At 49.5% G+C, this 18871-nt stretch overlaps 1 long non-coding RNA gene across 1 annotated transcript in view; it reads right to left on the bottom strand.

The window, feature by feature from the left end:
* Positions 1–18005, bottom strand: part of LOC138304454 (uncharacterized) — a 45466-nt gene extending 27461 nt beyond the window's left edge. Inside the window, exon 1 of the long non-coding RNA XR_011205575.1 lies at positions 17787–18005. This is a non-coding gene — a long non-coding RNA (uncharacterized lncRNA). The remainder of the gene's footprint in view (positions 1–17786) is intronic.
* Between the last annotated feature and the right edge of the window lie 866 nt (positions 18006–18871).

The following is an 18871-nucleotide window of genomic DNA, read 5'->3' as shown; positions in this document are numbered from 1 at the left end:
TGTGCTAATCTCTGCCCCATTGAGGTTTGCTGCGTATTATCAATTAATATGAGAAAAGCTTAATCCGGTGAATACTGTTTACACGTCTGTTACTCTTGAAGGTCATTCCCCTTGTTCTCAAGAGCTCAGCTGAATATCCGCTTGTTTTCATTGTGAGAATCGTATTATTTGAATACTATCAATACTAGAAAATCATGTTTAGTAGAGTATACATTTGAGTTTCGCCTGTACTTGATGAACTTGTACCCATCGGTTTTCAGGGAAACCCCTCGTTAGTAAACTTTTTGAATTCGCACACTATTTCTTTTGCCTTTGCCATTAAACATTTCCAAACTCTTTTCAAATCCATTGTAAAGATTTCTTTGTCATAGTCTGGTGCGTTGGCCGGGAATCGTCAACACTTGGCCAGGAAGTGACGAGTGGAGCTGTACTGGACCTCCGCGCGACCATCCCTGGCACACAAAGTAAGACAGCATTTTCTCTGTGAAAAGAAAGCTTGTGTAGAGGATCAGTTTACCAATGAGATCATACAGTCTAAAACAAATAATTCTGAAATGTGAGTCTTCTTCTGATTACTGATCAGTTATTAGGAGATAGAGGAGTGACTGGAAGCTTGGGAGGGATGTCAATGGTTGCTTTGGTCCGGATGCTGACAGAAGTACAATGGCTAAGCCACCACAGTATCAACAGGCAGTAACCAGTGGGCTTCAGACTTTGTTTGCAAGAATCAAAATGAACAAACATGAGTTGTAAGGCCTTCTGCTCCCATCTCCTCCATGGGATGTGCTGCGGCACAAGGCAGCGGACTACCTAAATTCTTTCCTGGTTGTGAATGTGGATGTAGTAAAGGAAAATGTGATCCAAATAAATGAAACTCGGTAAGTACTCATCTAGAGGGACTCCTGCCCAAGTTATGTACCATCGGTATGGTAGGAGCTTGTGCAGGTACAGTATTGGTGATAAGGGCAAATCCTTTGTGGAAGAAGGTATCTTTGATATTGAATGTTTGACTATCCTTAAAAAAAGGTTTAAAAAAACTTAAGAACAATCCCACTCTACAACAATGGGTTGCTTTCCTAAATTGGTCTGATGAGCCCATCAAATATCAGCATGAATCTCAGGTGTGGGACCTTAAGATACCACATAGAAACCGATTGTGCCCCTTTGACACCAATTCCTCCATACTTATTTGTCCAAATTGGTCTCATCTAAATCAGGTAATGGAGGACAGGCAGAAGAACCTATTAGATGTGCTGCGCTTTCCAATTACAGTAGAGATGCAGGAGGTGCTCTATTGGTTAAAGCAAAAGTGGTGCAGCATGGGTAAAACCTGCAAGTGGGGCACATGCAGGATCAACCCGCATCATGACTGACAGTGGTATGATTTTTTTTTTTTAAATATATTTTATTAACATTTTGTTATTATACATTTGTATGTCTGTTTCAAGTAATCACTTGCACTAGTTATACATGAGCATATAAACTGGTCACAATTGTAGCATACATCACTCGTGTTTCATTGTATATTCCTATGGCGCCCATAGTGTTATTTATGCATTTGTCGGGTCTTAACTCTAGTGCTTTAAGCTCATTGAACATCTGCGCCGAGCTCACCGTTGATCTTATAGTATTGATTTTGTGTCATTTTTATACGTAACAAATTTATGGAGAAAAAGCCCCTTCCTATTAGCAACTTGGAGGAGAGATCATAGGGAATGAAGATCGGAAATAAGGGGAGGGAGAGGAAGGAGGAAAAGGGGGACTAGGAGGGGGTAGGAAGGGTAAATAAACTGAACAAATGGTCAACTTTACAGCATTGTGTGGGTGAGACTTGTGGTTAATGATCTTTAAGGAGCTGGGGCACAGTGACACAAATGTGAGGGCCATGGGACGAGTATAGTAGGTCAACCCACCTCACCCAGTTCTCACCCAGGCCCATCCCCATCATCACCGACCTCAGGTAGTCCCACCTAATTGAATCGAAAGCCTTCTCAAAGTCCACCGCCAACAGGAGCCCGGTCAGTGGAATCGACTCTTGAGGCATATACATGATAGAGAAAAGACGCCTAAGGTTCAGGGAGGTGCTGCGACCCGGAATGAAACCGTTTTGGTCTGCGTGTATTAGTGCGGGCATATGGGGGACCAGGCGGTCGGCCAAGATCTTACTAAGGATCTGAAAGTCGCTGTTCAGCATTGAAAGTGGGCGGAAGTCGGTCACTGAGGCCTCCCTGTTGGTGGACTTGGGGAGTGGCACTACTAGTGCTTCGCGCATCGTGACTGGTAATTCTCCACGCCGCACTGCCTTCGCATACATTTCCGCCAAGCTAGGGGCTAACAAGGATTTGTATTTTTTGTAGAAGTCCATGGGAAGACCGTCTGTTCCGGGGGTCTTCCCGGAGGCCAGTTGTGCTATGGCATCGTTGATCTCTTCTATAGTTACCGCCCCCCCCAGGCTGTCTCTGTCCTCTGGTCTCAGCTCCCGTAGTGGGGTCTGCCGCAGGTAATTGTCAAATGTCACTGGTTCCAGGTTACTAGGTCTACTATACAGGTGCATGTAATAATCTCTGAATGCGTCGTTGATGGGGCCCGGGCTAAGTCTGCGGTTTCCCTCTTTGTCTGTTACACTTGTGATGGGTTCGCTGCTCCCGCCCGGGCGCACCAGCCATGCCAGGAGCCTGCCCGACCTCCCCTCCTCCGATTGTAAGGATGCCAGGTATTTCTGCATGTTATGACATCTAAGCTTTTCTTCGGCTTGGGAGTGTTCTCTGCGGGCACGGTTATATTCTTCCTCCTCTTGTGCTGCAGGGCCCTGCCTTAGTTCGCACTCGTGTATGACCTTCTCTAATGCAGTAAGCTCCTTTTCTAGTGTTTTCCTCACCCCTGCTGACCGCCCCAGGCAAAAAACCCTCGTCCCCACCTTGAGCGTCTCCGACTCCACTGCCCTAGAGGGGGTGGATCCTCTATTAATTTCAATGTGCTCTGACAGGTAGTCTCGTAGCGCCTCTCTGTACGCTTGATCTTCGAGCGCCGCGGGGGCCAGCCGCCATGATGGTATGGGGGGGTCTATCCTGTAGTGTTTTCAGTGTTAACAATAATGGGTTGTGGTCTGAGATTGTGCGGGCGAGGTATTCAGAGTGTGTCATCCAACGAGCTAGCCCCGGGGTGCAGACCACCCTGTTAATTCTAGTGTGGACACGGTGGAGGCCCGAGTAATCCCTGCCGGATGGGTGATGCACCCGCCATACATCCACCAATCCCCATGTGTCCAGCCAGTTGACCAAGCTTTGTGCTATCTTAACTGATGTTGCTCCCTGTAGGGGTGGGGTGGATCTATCCATGTTTATGTCCAGTACTGCGTTAAAGTCCCCTCCTATTAGTACCTCCCCCGCCTGTTGGCGGGTGAGGTGTCGTGATAGGCTCGTCATGAATGAGACCTGATCATGGTTAGGGGCGTAGATGCAACTCAAGACTAATGGAGTCCCATGCAGTTTACTTTCTAGTATCACAAACCTGCCCTCCTTGTCTATGTTTGTGGTTTCAATTGTCAGGGGGACACCTGCTCTGATCCATATCATTGCGCCCCTCGCGTAGGCTGAGTACTCCGTAGCAAACACCTGCCCTCTCCATCTATACCTGAGTTTCTCTCCCTCTCCCGGGGCCAGATGGGTCTTTTGTAGCATTGCTATCTGCACCCCCCTTCTCTTTAGGAATGATAGTATTCTATGTCTTTTGGCCGGGGTGCCCATCCCCCTGACATTCCAGGTTATGATATTGTAATCTGCCATCTTAATCTTGGAATCTGACAATTGGGGGACTGGTGCGCCCGGCATTTCAATCTACCCACTGCTGCGCCCGCTCTTACGTTGTGGTAAGATTCAATTACCCATGCTGTTGGTTTAACTCGGAACTGCAAACCCCAACTCCCCCGCCCCAGGGCACCTTCGGAACTATAGGTAGCCCAAAAAACTGTGCAACGGTGCAACTTTTCCAAACACATGACTATAGTACTCGCCAGTCAGGCCAGGCAGGCGAGAGGTACAGTCAGGGGGGAAGCGGCCAGGTCTGGGGGGGCCACTCGTTCGTTCAGTTCGTTATGACTTCAGGCCCAGTCATGCAGCCAGGCTATCCAAGTTCGTCGGCTGTTTGCGGAGTCACCTTTGGTGCCCGAGATGGGCTCCCAGAGCCCCCGGCGGAGGACACTATCGTGTCATCGGAATCCACCTCCGAACCCCTTCGGGAGGACACCTCGCCACTCACTCGGGCTGCCGCCTCCAGGGCAGCCCTTCTGCCTGTTTCCCTCTGCGTTTTCGCCGGCGCCATGCGTGGGCGATCCCCGGGCCTCTTCCTCCTAGGTGCAGCGTCCGTCCGCGCTGGACGTATCCTTTGGGATCCACGCCTCTCGAGCCAGTCCCATGCATCCTCCGGGGATTGGAAGAAAGTGGTCTTTCCATCTACGATCACTCTCAGCCTTGCAGGGTATAGAAGCGAGTACTGGATCCCTTCGGTTCGTAATGCTCTTTTGACCGCTAGGAATGAGGCTCGCCTGTTCTGGACCTCCAGAGTGAAGTCTGGGAATAGTGTCACTTCTCCATTTGCTACTTTGAACGGGCCCGCTTCTCTGGCTTTCTGTAGGAGAATATCCCTGTCCTTGTAGTGCAGGAGTTTAGCGATTACGGCGCAGGGGGGTCTGCCAGGAGCAAGTGGTCTCGATGGCACGCATTGGGCACGTTCTAACGTGTAGTAGGGGGGTCAGGCATCCCAGCGCGACCTCCGTGCTCATCCATTTCTCCAGGAATTCTACCATGTTCTCTCCTTCGGACCCCTCGGGAAGGCCCACCACTCGTACCTTGTTCCTTCTATTCCTCCCCTCTGCATCTTCAGCGCATTGTTCAAGACTTGCTACTCTGTCAGCCAGTGAGGTTACTTCCGCTGCCATGTCTTTCTGCTTTGGGGTGATGTCCGCCAGCGTGGTCTCCGTCTATTTGACTCTGTCGGCCAGTTTGTGATGTTCGGCTCTCAGGAGACCCACCTCAATCGCGACTTGGTTGATGTCTCGTTGCAGTGTTGACTTTGTGTCCTCTATGGCCCCTAGTATCTTGTCTAGGGTGTCTTGGACCTTGGTGTGTGGCTGGTTCAGTGAGTCCGCTACGCAGTCCCCGGGCGGTGTTGGGGGGTCCATGGCTCTGCTCTTGTGTCGGCCCTTGGGGAGCATCGGACCAACCAGGTGGTTTATCCCTGTGGGGTGGGGGGGGGGGGGGCGGCAGCCGACCCGCGCGCTGTCGTGAAAGTTGCCTCCGAGGTTGCCCCCTTGTTTTGGACTCCGCGGCCTTGGTGCTGTTCGTGGTCGTCGCTGGACGGGCCCTGGACACTTCGCCGGTCGAGCTCAGCCTCGGGGGCGGAGGGCTCTGGCGTGGCCAGTCGCATGTAATTGCCGCCCCTGGCCGTTCCTGCCCCCTCGCCCGCCCTCGCCAGTAGGGCCCGCAGTTTCAGTCAGTGTCAGGCGCGCACCTTTGTCGGGGCCCAGTCGATCCCCCGCTCGATGAACCCACCTTTTCACCGGTGGCACCAGTGCACTTGTGGGTGTTCTCTCTCGCCTGCGCAACGCGTGCGCTCGATCGCCGGTGATGTACCAAGATGTGTGGAGAGTCCGCAGTTCCACCACGCTGGCCCCAAAACGGCGGTTCACAGCTGCTTGCGCCTCCTCCGAGGGGGGAAATAAGGGGTGTCACTCACCCTTCTAGCGACCTTCCTGCTGGTTGCCGCCGGGGGGGGGGTCCGCCTGCCGTTCACTGCTGCTGCTCAGGGTGTTCGTGCGGAGCATGTGTCTGCACTCCCGGGGCGGCCCCATTGGGAGCAGGGCCGCACCCGTTTCTCCAATTTTGAGTGAGGCCCCCCTTCAGGGAGGGCCTCAGCGGATCCACCGGTGCCCCCACAGGATCGCCGGGTCCCGCAGTCCGAACTCGGGGCTCGGCCGTCTCCTCTGTGTCCCGCTGGCCGCTCCCTCCGGGCCCGCCGCTCCCGCCGCGGCCTGCTTCCAACACGAGGCCGTGGCTTTGAAGGGGAGGAGGGGCCGCAGGCCTCTGCACGATCCGGACGGCCCCGCTCGGGCTGCAGCGTTCCCCGGGTTCGACGCGGGGGTCCTGCTGCACCGCTTGCCTTTCCGACCACGCAACAGACTGGCCCTGTGCGCGGGCGGTCCGGGCTGGCGCGCTGGGCCGGAGTTCTCCGGCTGGCCCCTCTGGAACCGAATCAACATGCGCCCACCATGATCCGAGTCCTGGCCACGCCCGACTGACAGTGGTATGATAAGGGTGAGATGAGAGACTGGTAAGAACAACTTTGCATTTGCCACCTTCAGTGCACCTCAATTGTTACCCCACTGATCACAATTAATGTTTAGGGTGCTTGGGCATGTAGACTGACTACTACCTGAGATAGTCTGAGATTGATGGCTGGACCAAAGTCTACAGACTCTAAACATTTGCCCCGACCCTACATAAGGGCACCTTCTTCAAGCCAAGTGACGATGTTAGTGATTATCACAGTAACCTCTAATATGTTCAGTCCAATGTTTTTCTAACTTTACTACAACACCCTGACCATTAGAAAATGTGCTGGGTCACCATTTATATTCCTTGGTCCCCATCTCATCAATAAACATCACCAATCATTTCCCCAAAATAAGAGAGAACCTACATAAATGTAGGTAAGAACTACAAAACTGTTTTTGAATATAACAATCCAAAATCAGCTGATGTTCAGCAATTGTTGTATATAGCCATGCTAGCATTAGTAATGGAAGCCAGCTGCTCATGTCAATCAGTTAAAGATAATGCTGCTTTAATTGCTGAGAGAGATGCTTTAATGAATTCTGTTTATGAACTCTGTTCTACTAAAATTGTTTGGACCAAAATGCCCTATTCCAACAAGAAGAATGTGGAAGCTACTGCTGATATCCTTGATAATTTAAAAAATGCACGTGAAAGTCAATATGGTTTTATAAAGCTGCTAACACAGCTCAAGAAATGGTAGGAGCTGCTTTCTTTCAGAGACTGTTGCCCAGGGTACTGGATTAAATGTTTGGCAAAGCAACATCTGTGTGAATTGGTTTCTATAGTGAATCACGCTGTGGCTGTTCAAGAGTGCAAGAAAGAATCCACTAAATTCAAACAGATGTCATTGCAAATGCAATCTTTTAAGCAAAGGTCAGACAGAAGGGCTGGGAAGGAATGCTGAGACAGAAAGAGACACATGAGCAGAGTGGACAGCGAGACGGAAGAGTGGAAAGGGGTCAGGCAAGCAAAGAATTCGCTCCACCTGGTAATTCCTCAGATTTCAACTGTGGCCAGCTAGGCAAGTGGAAATTTCCCCAAATTATTCCTAGAGTTTTCATAGTCAGCCCGAACAAGACATTTTTCCTGCTTCCTCTCCAAACAGTTACCCAGCATTTTTGGACAACCGGGGGGAAGCAACTACTCTGTACTTGCTTTGATGCACCTTATAGCATTAATATTAAAAAAGACAGTTAATTAAGTAAGGGCACTCAATAATTGAGTCCTTGGGCAGGAATAGAAATGTAAAGTTTAAAGTGATTTATTACAAAAATTCAAAAGGAGCAGTACAGAAATTGTGAATGCAAATGCAAAGAGCCATTGCCATGAAGGCTCTCAGTAAGTTAAGCAATACAGAATAATGTGCAAAATCAAAAATGTTCTAAGTCCCAAATGAGTGGCAAAATCAATAACAAAATGGGCAGTATCCCTAGTAACATGCAAGAAAGCTCTGGCTCACTCCCAGAATCAAGTGTTTTTTTCACAGTTTTCTTGCATAGGAAATTATCAATTTCTGCAAATTCATCATGGTGTGAGAAAAAGAATTATACCTCTGGCAAATCAGAGCGCAATTTTATAAAATGTCATATTGCCTTATCATCTAAGCATTGTCCCACTACATGAATATTGATTCTGCCCACTCTACGCTAATGTCATGTGGAGACAGCAGGACAAACTAATTACAAGAACAAAAGCAAAGGCACTAGGGCCTTGGGAAAGTGCAGCATCACGGTAAAGTATTCTTCGAGGATAGCAAGAACGTAAATGGAAATAAACAAACATGACTCTGCTTGACCGTGTACTGCAGAAATAATGAACAGTGAAAATGCAGAAGACATCTATTTTAAACAAGATAGCATTAACATAAGCCAAAAATGTACACTTTAAAACATTAAAGTAAAATTGTTTCAAGTGCAATAGCATCATGTTAGTGTGTATATGTAAATTTGAAGGGGATTGATGTTCTGCACATTGTTAATAATACACAAAAATATAAAATGCACAAACTTCCCCCTCTGACCATTCTATAAACACACAAAAAACACAATTAATCTAACAGTTATAATACAGTCTGCATCACTTTCTGCTTGCGATTTCATTCTTCCAACTCAGTTCAGCAGTCCTTCTTCTTTCTTCTTCTTTCTTCTTGCTGAGGTTGCCAGGAATCTGGTGAGCTATGTTCAGCGGAGCCCTTAAATCCTAGATTTAGGGGCATTACAGGGGTCAGAGGACAGTAGCCAACGGCTATTGCCCCTGAAGTGGCTACACCCTTCCTGTGCCAACTCTGTTGGGGGAGAGGGGGCACACTCCTAACCCTATTGGGCCCTGTCCTCCAAACCAAGATGGAGGACTGTGCAGGGAGGGGCTCACTTCAGCTCTGGACACTTTAGAGGAGGTCCTAGCTAGAGTGGTGACTCCTCCCTGTTTTAACTAATTTTCCCACTGGACTTGCTTCCAAAAGTGGGGCTTTGTCCAGGGGGTGGGCATCTCCACCATATGGAGTGCCCTGGGGCACTGTAACAGGAGACCTGAGCCTTTGAGGCTCACCGCCAGGTGTTACAGTTAGTGCAGGGGGAGGTGAGAAGCACCTCCACCCAGAGTAGACTTTGTTTCTGCTCTCTGGGTGCATTGTACAATAAATCCAATACTAGAATCAGTGTGGGTTTATTGTGCTGAGATGTCTGATACCAAACTTCCCAAACTTCAGTGAAGCCCTCATGGAGCTGTGGAGTTTGTGATGACAAACTCCCAGCCCATGTACATAATATGGCCACACTGCACTTACAATGTCTAAGAATGGACTTAGACACTGTAGGGGATATTGCTCATGCAGCCATGCCCTTACCCTTGATATAGTGCACCCTGCCTTAGGACTGTAAGGCCTGCTATAGGGGTGACATACCTATGCCAGAGGGAGTGGTTGATGGGCATGGCACCCTGGGAGGGATGCCACGTTGACTTTAACTTTTTCTCCCCACCAGCACACACAAGCTGCAATGGCAGTGTGCATGTTTTTGGTGAGGAGTCCCTTAGGGTGGCACAATACATGCTGCAGCGCTTAGGGACCCTCCCTGATCACAGGGCCCTTGGTACTAGTACCTTTTACAAGGGTCTTATCTGTTTGCCAGGGGTGTGCCAATTGTAGAAACAATGGTATAGTTTTAGGGAAAGAACACTGGTGCTGGGACCTGGTTAGCAGGATCCCAGCACACGCTCAGTCAAGTCAGCATCAATATCAGACAAAAGGTGGGGGTAACCATGCCAAAAAGGGCCACTTTCCTACAGCTGCTACCTAACATGAATAAAATGGAGGCCACTCTGCAAATACTATGGATTTAATAAGAGGATCTTAAAACACAAACGTGTGTGTGGAAGTGAATCTTTCCTCCAACTGGATATTTCAAATAGCGCTTCTGATGTAGCAAAATTACAGTTTAGAAAGAGTGAGCTCCGGTGGCACTTAATATTATATTTGCTATGATTTTCAAGAAAATATGGTCCTCATTATGACCCAGGCGGTGGGTGATAAAGTGGCGGTAATACCGCCAACAGGTTGGTGGTAACTAACGCCAAATTATGATCATAGTGGTGATATCTCCGAAAGACAGCACATGTACCACACCGACCACCAGGGCGGAAACAACAGGCACCACGGCGGTAGCCGCCTACAGCCAGGCGGAAGACAAAGTACCGCCCACCATATTTTGGCCCTTCAATCCGCCCCCTTTTCTGGGGTGGTAAAAGCCTGGAGGAAACACATCACAAAAGTGAAAGGTCTCACCATTGGAGACACAGGAAAGAACCGCGCCGCCACGGAACCCGAACTGCATGTTTTCCCGATGATTTTCTATGTCATGCTCCACCACGAACACCAACGCCAGCGAAGACGACGACGGTGAGTACAGCCACCTAGCACACAAGGGGGGGGGGGGGGGAAACGAGAGTGACACACACACGCACAAATCACGCCCCACACACACCATACACACAACCAGCTGCACAAGAAAAACAATTTGTCCATGATAATCGGGCAAATAATGCAAGGACAACAGGAATTGACTACTGTGATTGTAATAAGATCAACATCAAAAATCATAAGTGGATGTGGCAATGCTACAGATATGTACAGATGTAAAAAAATAGGACACTGCCCAGTCAATAGCTCACAGGGGCCACATGGAAAAGTGCAAGGCCACACTCGATTCCTGCACCAATACAGAGAGAACACTGTGAGGGCATCAGCTGGCAAATAGGCAGGCACCTTGGGGGTGGCACCTCAGCTAGATGTGGAAACAAGACCACTGGTTCTGGAGGGGGCAACTTGCCATGTGCTTTGCCCTGGGGAGTGCAAGGCCACAGTCTCTCAGGTAGGTGACATGCCCACTGCTTCTGGAGGGGGCAACATGCCCTGTGCTTAGTCTTGGGGAGTGCAAGGCCACGGTCTCTCAGGTGGGTTACTTCCCCACTGGTTCTGGAGGGGGCAACATGCCCTGTGCTTTGTCCTGGGGAGTGCAAGGCCACAGTCTCTCAGGTGGGTGAATACCCACTGGTTCTGGTGGGGGCAAGCTGCACAGCAGCCCATGAAGGCTGAACTATATGGCGTCCGCCGGCAGTGATGGTTGCACTGTGATGGTGGTTGTGGGAGGCTCCTGCTTAGCCCTTGCACCCTCCAATGGCTGCACTGTGGTGATGGTTGTGGGAGGCTCCTACTCAGCTCCTGCACCGTCCGATTGCTGCACTGTGGTGGTTGTGGGAGGCTCCGGCTCAGCCCCTGCACCCTCCGATGGCTGCACTGTGGTAGTGGTTGTGGGAGGCTCATGCTCAGCCCCTGCAGTCTCTGATGGCTGCACAACCACAGCTGGTGGTGGGGGCTCTGTGACAGCTACTCGTGCAGGTTCCTTCCCCTTCTTGGTGGCTGGTACAGGCTCCTTCCCCCTCTTGGTGGCTGGTGCAGGCTCCTGCCCCTTCTTGGTGGCTGGTGCAGGCTCCTTCCCCTTCTTTGTGGCTGGTGCAGGCTCCTTCCCCTTCAGTATTTGTTGCCTGGAATCCTTTCCACCACAAGTAGGAGCTGCTGAAACTGGACCCGAGGACTGTTTGGCTGGGGTGCTTGGCTGGGTCCTTGATACCCTGGCCATACGTGCAGGACAGGGGAGGAGGGTTTGGGACGGGAAGAGGGAGAATTAATGGGAGTGGAGGATGAGGAAGTGGTTTTTGGAGGTGTTTGTCTGCTGGATTTGGGCGCAGGTGCGTGGGTTGTATGCTGTTGTGAGGTGGATGGCTGTTGGGTGTCTGAGTGCTTGAGTTTGTGTACTTTAGGGGGGGGGGCAGCCATGGTGGGAGAGGACACAGGGGACGTGTGCATGGATGTTGTGGAGGTGTCTGCCAGTGAGGTGTGTGTTCTGCTTGGTGTGGTGATGATGCTGGTAGTGGATGATGATGTAGTGCATGCCAGTGTGATTGTGGACGTAACTGGGTGGGAGGTTGAGGAGGTGGAGGTGGAGGAGGGGGAGACAGTGGAAATAGTGGATGTTGTTGTGTCTGCAACTGGATGGTGTTTGTGTGAGTGCCTGTGGGATGAAGTGTGGGTCTTGTGTTTGCCTGTGACACTCTTAGGTGTTGTCTTGTGTGCATGCTCGTCTGCCTGTGTGCTTGGGATGGGTTGGGGTTGAGGAGAATGGGACTGGGAAGTGGAAGTTGGAGGGGGGACAGTAGAAACAGGGACAATGGCTGCCATCAGAGAGGAGGCCAGAGCTTGGATCAATCTTTGTTGGGCTGCCAATCCACAGTGAATGCCCTCCAGGAATGCATTAGATTGCTGCATCTGGGCTGACAGCCCCTGGATGACATTCACAATGGTTGTTTGGCCTACAGAGATTGATCTCAGAGGTCAATCGCTTCCTCACTCAGGGCAGCAGGGCTCACTGGGGCAGGGCCTGAGGTGCCTGGGGCGAAGGAGATGCCCACCCTCCTGGGTGAGCGGGCATGGGCAACTCACTGAGGGGCTGCTGGGAGGACAGTGCTGGAACATGGGTGGCGGCTGTACCTTTAGCTGGGGTGGTCACAGAAGTGTCTGCCACCACCAGGGAGCTCCCATCGGAGGAGGTATCAGAGTCTGTGTTAGCCCCTCCAGTCTCCACCGTGGTGCTCCCCTCGCCCTCCGTCCCACTCATCGGTGGACTCTGCCTCCAGGGTCCTGTGGGATGCAGCTCCCTCTGTTGCTCGTGCCTCTGCTCCTCCGCCAGATGATGCTAATGCACAGAAGGACAGGATGACAAAACAAGAAAGGGGGGAGAGAAACAAAGGATACACTGGGTCAATGACTGCACCAAAACCATAGTTGGCGTACACAGCACCCTCACTCACAGGGTACAGGCCTACGCACTATGCATTGCAATACCAGTGATACTGCTAGCCACCAAGGCATGAGGAGGAGCACACACCGCCAACTGCAGCACACCTGGGACCCACGCAGCCCTGACCAGTAGTGGATGCTAACAAGCTAGGTAGGCAGTATTTCCCCTTCAGACCCTAAGCCACCAGAGAACCTACACTGCTATGTCTGGCCTGGCCTGGCCTAGGGGCACCCACTGACACACAACCACCACCCGGATACCACCCTTCCAGCAGTGAGCTACAATGATGACCACTGTACTCACCCCCTTGTGGCTGCTGTTATGCCCTGAAGCACCCATCCAGCTCTGGTTAGGCCACCGCTAGTATGCGGGCCATCAGGGGTGTCAGGGTCCAACGGACACCCCTTCCTCATTGGGACGCCATCCCCAGTTGGGCCTCCGCGGTCTTCCGTGCCCAGTGTCTCAGGTCCTCCCACGGTTTCTGACAGTGGATGTTCCACCTGCCATAGACCCCAAGGTCTGCACCTCCTTGGCGATGGCACGCCATATTCCCTTCTTTTGATGGGCACTGCCCTGCAGAGGCAATACAGACAGGAGAACACCACTAGACAAACAGGCTAGCCAGTAACACAAATGGCCACCATACCCGTTTCCATCACCATTGGCACACACATTGCCCAGCACACAATGTGTACCCAGCCAAGAGGACATGCCTCCCCCTGACACGATGCCTTCCCACACAACTCCAAGCATTCATGCCACATGCATCGTGCCTACAGTGTACTCACCTGTTGGTCTGGTGGCCCATACAGCAGTCCATACTAGGGTGGGACCCCATCCACCAGTTTCTCCAACTCCTCCGAAGTGAAGGCTGGGGCCCCTTCCCCAGTCGCGGGCCATGGTAGGTTCCAGACACAGGTCACAGCAGCACATGCAGTGTAGGTCCTCTCCTACGGAAGGTCAGGAAACAAGTGAGGAACATGATAGAAAATGGCAGTCACGTCCGCGGCGGTGCATACCGTCACTGCCGGTGTAGATCACCATTGGCCACTGTACCCCATCGGGCCCAATAATAACCAATGAGGAGTTGCACAGCGGTTCCAGACCTGCTACTGCCACTGCACACAACGTCAGCAGCATTACCTCACTTCCACCTGTCTCTCCACACACACGACAGGCGGACGCCATTTCGGGGGGGGCAGGCCTATGGAATAATGCTGCATCACAGGATAAATAGGCACATACTAGACAAATTGCACTGTCCCATTACATGTTTACTAATTGCGGACTACTGTGTGGCTCCATTGTTCAGTTTGTGAAAGCCTCCTCACTCTTTTGTCCCTTAGATACCTACCGCTGCAGATGAATAGGAGATGGAGACATACCCCGTGTAAAGACCCCTGGTGGACTTGGCTACACTGGAGGACAGGCACATTATCCTCACCTATAGACTAGACAGGGCCACAATCACAGAGATGTGTGCCCAATGGGAGCGCGACCTGATATCTGCTATCCTTCACCCCACTGGAATCCCCCTCTTGTGCAAGTGTTATCAGTTCTCCATTTCGTGGCAACTGGTTAATTCCAAGTGACGGTGGGCTTGGCAGCAGGAATGTCACAGCCAATGTTCTCAATAGTGCTGACAAGAGTGTAATATGCCCTGATAAAACACATGTGCAGCTACATTGCATTCCCCCAGGTTGAGGATTTGGCCACTGTGAAGGCTGGTTTTTATGCAATGGGACACATCCCCAATATAATTGGGCCGATTGACGGAACACATATTGCATTTGTGTCAGAGTCACCAGATCCTCGGGTCTGTGTACGTTCCCAACACGTCCACCACAAGACAGCTCCAATACTCTGATTAGAATGTCATAGAGTCTAAGAGGGTCCAAGTGGGGAAAAGGGGATTAGGTAGGGAACAGCTGGGAAGGAGACCTGTAGGAAGCAAAGAGGTTAAGACACACAATATCAAGATTATATCATATTAATCATTACTAGGCTATGACTCTAAGCATTGTCATACTGGAAACATGGATAACTTAAGCATGGACTTAAATAACTAGACCTCAAGATGTCTGGATACCTGTGAGGGAATCAAGAAAGATTAATACAACTTTCCAATGAACCACTCATTGAAATGTTACACATGGATTAGAAACATCAGAACCATCTAGAATTACGCTTTCAAATTCAAGCACAGTCTTTTGCATGAGGACCAGGAAATAATCTGAATGATTTCTATAACACCATATGAACTGTACTTGAGGGACTTATTATACACATACAATATAACATCTAGAATTCTAACACTTTAGTTTTCTTAAAATGCCGGAACATGAATTGCACACATTGCAGATTTCCACAAAAGTTTGTAAATGCCATGAAATGATTGTGCACAAGGAATAACATGAGTTAGACACGAGAAATGAATCGCGCATCTTGCCGATTCGAAGGCCACCAAGTAAATGCCATGAAGTGGTAGCGCACAATGAACATCGTGATTTAAGCACAAGAAATTAATCGCGCGCCTTGCTAATTCGAATGTCACCATGTAAATGCCATGAAATGGTAACACACAATGAATATCATTAATTAAACACAAGAAAAGAATTGCGCGTCTTGTCGATTCGAAGGCCACCATGTGAATGCCAAGGAATGGTAGCGCACACTGAATATCATGAACTACGCACAAGAGATGAATAGCGCGTCTTGCCAATTCGAAGGCCACCATGTGAATGTCAAGAAACGGTAGCGCACACTGAATATCAAGATTTGTACACAAGTAAAGAATTGCGCGTATTGCCGATTCCAGTGTCAGCATGTAAATGCCATAAAGCATCAAGCGCACATTCACACGCACAAGAGCAAAATTGTTTTATCATGCTAATTAGGCCCCAGAACTCGAAAACCTTCGAGAACGGGAACGGGACCGGGGGCCCAGCCCGCCCTCCGTCTTACCGCCCGGATCAAGAATCACCGACAAAGTGAAAGGGCAAGGCCTGGAAGATCAAAGTAGGCCTCTGGAACAGGAGCTCAGGAAGTTGCTGCTGCTCTGCACCGGGACCTCTGAATAGTGAGCATGTGGAGCTGGTCTGGCTCCCTTATATAGAGACTTGGCCCAGCCCACAAACCATAGCCAGGCATGCTACAGGGAAAGCTTCTAGAAGGCCCTGGAAAGGGACCACACCCTGACACACTCTGAAAGCCTGCAGCAGTACATTGCAAATTAACAGTATTTATATGCACCTTGAACATAAGTCTTCAGGATTAAACTCTGCAATGCAAAAGGTTAAACAACAGTATATCAACACAATGCATAAATTACGTTATCTTGAGAGTGCTGGGTTTTTGCATTCTAGTCGCCTGTAGAGCGCGCACTGCCCTGATGTTGACAATTTGTCCACCCCGCCAGAATGAACAGGTGTTCAGGAATCGTAACAGTTTCCACTCCATGAATGTGCAGATGGTGTGCTTGGCAGATCAGTACATCTCCAACATCAATGCTAAGTATCCAGGGCCGGTGCATGATGCCCTTATCCTGAGGAATAGCAGCATCCCAAATATGATGGCGCAACTACAGAGGCACAGGGTGTGGCTAATAGGTGAGCCCTGGTTCCCACCCAGTATGTGTTGGTGTATGCCTATGGTGTGGGCCATATAGGATAGTGTGTGGCTAAATGTTGTCCCTCAGTATTTGCAGGTGACTCTGGTTACCCAAACCTATCATGGCTGCTGACCCCTGTGAGGAATGCCAGGACAAGGGCAGAGGAACGTTATAATGAGGCACATGGGCAAACCAGAAGGTTAATTGAAAGGACCTTTGGCCTCCTGAAGGCCAGGTTCCGGTGCCTCCATCTGACAGGTGGATCCCTGTGCTACTCACCTAAGAAGGTCTGCCAGATAGTCATGGCATGCTGCATGTTGTACAACCTGGCCCTCAGACGCCAAGTACCTTTCTGCAGGAGGAGGAGCCTGGATATGCCCCTGTGGCAGCAGTGGACCCTGTGGAGAAGGCCAGACTGGAGGGATTTAAATCTGCCCTTTTGTCATGAAGGTATTGGTGGGTAGCACACTGGACTAAGGTAATGTGTTTCTGTAACATTTGAGCATTCAGTACATTTTGTACACATTGACAGGAACTCCTGTTGCATTCAGAGAAGGACAAAATTATGCACCACATGCAAATACTGGGTTTGTGTATATGGTTACAATATTTCTGTTTGCCAGTATAAAGATCAGAGTAAGTGTCCACTAGTTCAGCTACTTCAGACAGATTTGAAATTACACAATCAGCAACTTTCTACAATTTGATATACAATACATACAGCATAATCTGCAACCAGGAAATCATCATTTCTGAGATATGATCCATCAACAAAGCACATTGGTTCACATTTGGGAATGGGAATGTCAGTTACTTCAGTACTGGGCTTACTAATATGGGCAATGGCGATTAAGTAGTCATATGGCTCTTCCCCACCAAGGGTGGGTATTAGAGACGCGCGAGGTCAAGTTTGGACAGTGGTCTAGAAACACACAGCAGTAAAATTGAGATAGCTTTGTAACATGCCTTAGTGTTTAGTTTTCTATTATTTCTCTTTACGTCTTTTCGTTATTTGTTTTCATTTAACCTTGGTTTGTTCTCGTGCCATGTCAGCGTAGTCAAACACTCCGAGTTTGAGTGTTCGAGTCTGGGGCAGTTTGCGACAGGCTCTCGATTCGGATGGTTGAGGATTACGCTGTAGTGGGTCCTTGTTCCTGAATAAATCATCTACAACAGATTCTTCGCATCGGACCATTTTTATTATTGCACACCTTCTACCCCTTCACATCTTATGGTACCAGAAGTGGGGTACGGTGGTGTACTCTCCAAGTGTGTTGTTTTTGGCGAAGTACCCACCGACTCGACTATCGGCAACCCGTCTTTCAAGCAGTAAGGGAGCAGAAATTTCAGCTCAAGGAAAAAAGAAAGAGAAAAACAAGAAAACCGTCTGAGTAAAAACAGTTTTCTGTTGCCTTCTAAAAGTCCGCTTCACGCGAAGGGACTTGTCGATTGGATGTAAACCGTTGAGTTCGCGCTCTCGCCGTAACTCACCTTTTGCAGGAGATCCGCACGAGACTTCATTCTCTTCAGCCCTATAGTACAACGCTCTTACGCACAGGAACGGATTCACACGTCACGGAACGATGCAGGAAGTGATAACTGTTGCCGTGGTGCTGCGTGCAGTTCTGAGAGATCTTTAGCGTCACGGCACCTGGTGACGCTTTCCTCTGACGTTCCTGTTGCCTAGTTACTCCTCTGCGTCGAAGTTGTAACTAGGGAAGCCGTCTCAGCACTGTTCTCGGCGATTTTTACGAGAGACGTTTCCAAGGAAAAAATAAATAAAAATCGCGGTGAGCGCACTACTTGCTATTTTTGATATTTAATTTAAGAACTGTTCACATCGTTTGCATGGGACACCACGAAGAGGAGCGCACTAGGAGCTGACTTTGTAAACTGTTAATTATCCATACTACCACCAAGATTTCTTTCAATCTACAATCTTATAGCGTACCTCATACAAGTTCATCATTTTGTAAGACTTTTATTCGGAACAGTTCAGGACCATTTTTATCGTAGTGTGCATTTAACTGTCATCCTCGTGCAAACTGCCTGTCCCATATTCTTGCCATTCTTGAGTTTTATGTGCAGTTAGTTACTCCTACACCATGGCTTCTCCCCAAGGTGTAGTCCAGCCTCAGCCCTTTCTACAGAAAAGTGGGAAGCCTGAGTTGAAATGGTCTGAGTGGCTGAGAAGTTTTGAGAATGATCTCACAGCTATTGATGCCAATGAGTTCTCGCCGGCAAGGAAGATGGCATTGTTGTTTAACCATTTGGGGGTAGCGGGTCAACGAGGTTTTGACAATTTACCGCTCGTACCTGCACCCTCCTCTGACGATGTAGTGTGGAATGCATTTGAGGAGGGAAAAGCGAGAATGATGAGACAGTATGCGGATGAGTCTAGTGTGTTACTAGAGAGATTCAATTTTGCCATGTGTAAGCAGTTTGCTGATGAGTCTGTGGAAGAATATGTTGCTATGTTACGAGTACTAGCAGCTAAATGTGATTTTGGTGCCAATGTTAATGTATATATAAGAGATCAGAGATCAATTTGTCTTTTATTGCTTTTCAAAGAAAAC

The sequence above is a fragment of the Pleurodeles waltl genome, chromosome 7 (assembly GCF_031143425.1).
Source record: "Pleurodeles waltl isolate 20211129_DDA chromosome 7, aPleWal1.hap1.20221129, whole genome shotgun sequence".
NCBI lineage: Eukaryota > Metazoa > Chordata > Amphibia > Caudata > Salamandridae > Pleurodeles > Pleurodeles waltl.
Note: the sequence above shows the minus strand (reverse complement) of the source record. Positions and strands in the feature narration are given on the sequence as shown.